Source organism: Haemaphysalis longicornis, unplaced genomic scaffold, assembly GCF_048455015.1.
Source record: "Haemaphysalis longicornis isolate Haplotype H1 unplaced genomic scaffold, Haemaphysalis longicornis Haplotype H1 scaffold_4, whole genome shotgun sequence".
Classification (NCBI taxonomy): domain Eukaryota; kingdom Metazoa; phylum Arthropoda; class Arachnida; order Ixodida; family Ixodidae; genus Haemaphysalis; species Haemaphysalis longicornis.
The window spans coordinates 74,441,778-74,447,777 of NW_027526361.1; positions in this window are offsets into that span (position 1 = coordinate 74,441,778).

A 6,000-nucleotide genomic window follows, 5' to 3' on the forward strand; every position below is an offset into this window, starting at 1 on the left:
GCACCGCCCTGTATCACTCAGCTGAAGTGGGCCCCCACATTACTCTTGCACACACCGTGATCCGAGCCAGCCTGTCCTAAAAATTAGAATGCCGTCAGAAGGCACCATAGACAGTGTTTTTTTTTTTTTTTTTTTTTTTTGCAAAATCAATTACTGCACGGCCCGTGCATGTCACCGCAATGAGTTGGACGACTCTGAAGGTTTGACTATGCCGAAAAAGCAGCCTTACCGGTCTACGCCTGTCTTTAACTACGCAAATGGCCATATTCCAAGCAGTATTTCATGTACAAAATCAGTTGAATTCCACGCAAAGTTTGTTACGTCGCTGGAAGAACAGGTGAATATGTTAACTTTGACGGCAAAAAGTGCATAACGGAGGGTCATCGGACTACACCCATCGCAGTGACGATCCCCGTTTCTAGAGATAGACTGTGCGTGTGCGTGCGCGTACGTGTTTGTGTGCGTGGGTGATAAGTTTTATTTACGAAAGACTCGTAGGTATCTTCGTGGCGGCTGATTTTGATTTCATGGCTGACAACACACGCCTTCCAAACCAGAGAATATTCGCTCCACAGGGCATCTTCAGCACTGCTACCGTAATTTTATGAGCAGCTAATTTTAATCTGTACGTTGATTTTATTTCTTTTGAACTACGCGATAAAATGAAGAAAGTTCACACTAACGCTTAAGATTTCGAGGTAGCGAAGCTGTACGCAACATTCACGCAACCATGATGACGGTTTAAGTCCATGATTGCAGCCGATCTGTTTCTTCTTCCCTACCGCAAAGAACTTTACCCCATCATTGTTGCTATAAGTGTGAGCTTCCTTCAATTTTTTGGAAGTGATAATCATTGGACATCACCTTCGAGGGGCTTACACTATGACGTGTCTTTTTCGTTCAGAGCAACTGTTGCCCCGATTACGGCTAACTCTAGAGTTTTTTCTTTTAGCAATATTGGCAAATCTCCCTAAATGCCTGTGCTCGGTCGACAAAACGTTCGCAAGGGACGCTGGGCGATCGCCGCCAGGCACGTATACACATGAGCGCTCGGCATTTCCTTTGTATGTTTTAACTCGCATGCGGCTAACTCGCATTCGCAAACCTTAATGTCTGGACGAGAATCAATTTCGGGGAAAATTTATAATCGCGAAACAACTGATACAGAGTCAGGTTGACCCTCTGTCAGTTTGGGCACACGAAATTTAACAAAGAATTTTGCGTCCTAGAACCGCATGGCAAATATCTACGAATGTTGTTACCCGAACTGAAAGCGATACCGTAAATTAAAAATGGAGGACATGCCGCACTGCGAAAGCGGGGCAAAGTTTATTGCACGATAGTGTTTACTTTCCGACCGAGTACTGTTTATTTGAACTATGCGGTTGCGTGTCCCTTACAGCTGGTTTATTTCTGGTTGATCTGATTTAGGGTGATTGTGTCCATGGGTCGGTATGGGGTGAGAAAAGGGTCAAGTGGTGCACCAACTAATTTTCCATAGTTCCACAACTTGCTTTAATGACATTGTTGTGTACTGTTCTGCATGTATTTTTAGTGTGTTCTCATTTCTTAACGCCTTCAACTTTTTTCGCATCTTCACTTTCTCATTGTTAGATTTAAAAATTAACCCTGATGTATACGATTCTTTTATTGCGGATGTAGACAGTAGAGCCCTTGGATGTGGAGTGCGATTTTTATATTTTTTTTTAACTAACATCGACTCGGCTTTTTTCTAAAACTGTTTCTGGCCTAATGCCTATTTTATTTATTTCGAATTGGTTTAGATCTGCGATAGTTTTTTGGCGGCTGGGTTTGTCCTCGATTCTTTTTACTATTTTTATGTGTAGATTAGAGGCTAACAGGAATTGAATAGGATTAAATGGATATCCAGCGAAGCTGTTGTAAACCACGACACATGCTAATAAGGCAGTGTGTGAAATGTTCCTCCTTGTCTAGACGGGCTTGTCGCTTGCACTCGGCTTCTCTGGTGGCAAATGCCGGGTCCTGCTGACTCATGCACTCCACCTCCATGTCTTGTGCGAGAACTACTGGGTCCTGCCTAGTCTAACACATGCACTAACGCTCGAATGACGTCAACCCCCCGTTTCAAGAGCAACTGCAAACCTAACCTTAATTTACCACAACACATGGGAGGGCGGGTCCCATCGGTCACCCGCGCCTTATCACCCATCACGCGGTTTCGATGCCTATTTTGTGGGTTTTTCCTTTACACGAATACTGAGCTCTATGCTGCACTCCCGATTAGCCTTACGCACGCGCTCGACGTCTTAAAGAACTGCTGGGTCTTGCCTGGGTTTTTTGTTGACGACACGAAATTTTCCGACATACGAGAGGCTGACAGCTTCGCTGGAAAACATTGTTTGCACTTGGGAATCTAAAAATTATATCCCACATCTATTGTGTAAAGTGTAATAAAGGAATCACGCAAGAAGCACAACTGCGCCGTTTTTGGCGCTGTTCTGAGCATTTTTTTTTACAGAATCTTTTTGTCAATGCAGGCATTTAGATGGGAATAAAAAATCTTTTTTACTCCAGGCATCTCAAAGCGGCCGCAAACAAACTCTTTCATCTAGTTACGCAATCGACTCGTTAGGCTTCCAGTTCAAACAATTGATCCCAACAACTTCCACAACTTCGTCGCATTTAGTGGTTTTTTTAGACAGTCGTTTTGTAATACCGCTCCGTGGAAATCAACCAAGTTTCAGGCAGTGTTTGACGTGAATATTGTTTCTGCACGCATTGAGGGCATGTGATATATAACAGCGAATTTTTGCTCCCACGAGCCTTGCTAATTGCACATTCCGATAACGGAACCTGCAGTATTGAAACAGTTCACCCAAACTCAGCAATAAAGAACTGTGGTGGGCCGAGCCCCTTAGAATTACGAAAGGAACACTACTTATTCCTTCTCGTTCCCTCAGTTGCTCACCTGGATTTCGTGCTCTAGAACGCCTCCCCCCACCTTTCCTCGCCCCAAGCATGGGCTGTTTTACGGTTTTCTTCCATGATTTTGACGGGTAAATTTCTTTGCGTACTCGAATTTGCTCGCAAGCGCTGGTTAATCAGCTGCTGCGTTCTTATTTTCAGTCGTGATACTATAGAAAGTATCTACTCGATCCGTACGAAAATTCCGTATAATTTCTACGTGTCGGCGAAAACATGTAGAACATACAATCCACGTGTGCGAAGTCAAAAAAAGAACACATGGTCGTTTTTGGTATTGACTTCAGATGAATATTCCAAACATTGGACGAAACGCTGCTCGTTTTGAATGTAGGTAAAATTTCAGGAAGTGCGAATTCTTGTTATTCATTCACAGAAGTATCCTGTTATTTATGGAAGAGATATACGCACGCCGATTTCACAAGTAAAATTTTTATTGTGACAGTAAGTCGTATGCGTTTTAGTCTGTGGGACGACAGTGATATATATACACAGGAAAGTATCGATGGCGACAACTAGTTATACAGTGAAAAGAGTTACGTCTTAAACATGTTTGTAGTTATGGTCAGTGCACATGACAACGACGAAAACATTTGCACTTGCAGTTAGAACATGAAAACACTAATCTAAACACGTATCACAGGACAAAACATGAAGGAACAAAACACATATAGGAACAAGTAAAATGGCAAAGCTTCTGCCACTTTCCTATACGACAACAGCGGTAATACATCACGACTTAGACAGTACTGTGGTGGACTAGTAACAAAACCTGCCTGAACGCTATACACGCAACACATTGCTGGAGACTTGTCAGAAGGAAAAACAACAAAGAAACTCTAAATAACGTGAACATATTCCCGTACACAAGTACACCAATAAGAACGGAACAACCACAAGTGTTTTACAAACAAACAGGCAATCAAACACAGAGTTCAATAGACTGGACAACAAGAACAAAAATATTACAATATACAACTCTGTGTTAGTTTCACGATATCGCAAAGTGGAGGGACAACATGGTGGGTGAGTGATCAAGTACGAACAAAACAGCTTCGACCTGTACATGAACAACGTGTATGTCGGAGCTATAAAAAAGCCGCGCTGCTCCTACGGCCCACATCTCGTTCGCTGCATCATATATTTAAATGATCATTTTGTGAAAACACAAACCTCCTGTTTTTAAAACAGATATGGATCGAGGTTCATAGTAGAGGTAAGTTTGATACACCAGTGCATAAGAAAAAGAAATGGTTAACGGCTTCCAAGCGGGCGCCAGTGACAAACACAACGGTTTATAGAAACACAAATATGAGTAAATTGGGCTTAAAACGTGATATTGACCTCTTTACGTCCTGGCATAGATATTTCTGCTAGAATCACAAACTTCCCACCAGACAAAATGCGAGAGTAATGGCTCTCTGCAAACTGGGAATAGATTCTTTTTACGCCAACAAAAATGCCGAATTTTCAGAGCTTGCAATGATAATGTTTGCGAACACAGTGGGTTTAGGCTGACACTTCTTTGTCAGACTAAGAAACTATATCAGATAACTAATAGAGAATAGACTTGTTAAGGATGTATTTGAAGGAAAACTTTTTTACAGTTCAATTCGTAACTTTGGTATGCGTGCCAATACCAGCACGCTCGCGCGAAGTAGGTGGGTTGTTCGAGTAAACTAATGCAGTGATTCAATTGTGCGCAGACTTAAAAATAAAACAACGCCTCTCATGCACTGAAATAACATAATGCCTTCTGAAGTGCGGTTAAAACAGCTCAATGGAAATTATTCCTGTTTTCTGCAGTGTAAATATTTTAAAAATACATATATATTTAGAGATGCAAAGTCAACACTGGGTTAATAAAAGTGTACCCACAATCCTGCACTAATTGTTTTATGGAAGCGTATTATCCGCACAGACAAGCACGGTAGGACAAATGATCGCAGAAGTTATGCTTAGAAAAGAGCGTCAGACCTACTGATGGAACTCTTCCCACAAACTATCCTTCACTGGTTAGCGTCCTGAGAAGAAACCGATGCCTTCGAAACTGGGTTCTCCGCATGTTACGCTTCTACAAATTACCCGCGAGTTAAACACCATGTAAGTAGGCCGGAATGGTGACATACATAACCAGCACCCTGTTATTCATCTAAACAGACGCACACAACACATAAAAGTCACAGAGTTCAGCGCACAAGGGGCACACATTCACCACCAGCCACCACCACCACCCCCACCACCGCCGCCTCCTCCAGAGTCCCATCCGCCCCCACCCATGTTCCAGCCACCGCCACCTCCCATCATCGGCCAGCCGCCCATGCCGCCCATGCCGCCCATGTCCCAGCCGCTCTGCTTCTTCTCCACCAGGATAGGGAACGGGATGGGCACAAAGTGAGGCTTCAGGATCTTGGCCAAAAGCGCGAGCTTGGCCAGCTTTTTCACCTTCTTCATCTTGTAGATCTTCTCGATGCCGTCCGCCCGGTCGCCTGCCAGAAGCAGAACCGCAAGTAGTAGAAGCAGCCATGGACACCTGGATCCCCTTCTCCTGCGCGTTGACATGATGCGTACGCCGCCTCCCCGACCACGTGAGTCGGGAGATTGCCGCTGGTTAGTGTGGTGAGCGCAGCAGCTGGCACTTCTTCTGGGACGTCCGTTTGGGGCGGGATAGTCGGTCACCTAACCGCTGCTGTGCGGTCGCTTGAGCTCTGCAAAACTGACTGGCCGGCCAGGCCGCACTTTTATACTCACTTCACCATTCACGGTTTGGGCCGCCTTGTCGACAGATGGCGAGGGGGAGAATTCAGAACCGCGTAGGGGAGGATCTTGCGGTTTCCTTCATCAATCAAGATTGTACAAGGGATTCTTCAATGGGAGCCTTCCCTGGTGGGAGGCCGCCTCCCTCGCCTTTGCTTCTGTGACGCTGAGGGCACCAAAAATAACCGTGCTTTCCCCGGTGAAATCTTGTCGCCTTCGCGGTAGGTGGAGAGGCCGCGATCCGGGCCGGGTCTTCCTTCCTGCGTGGCCGAAAAAGAA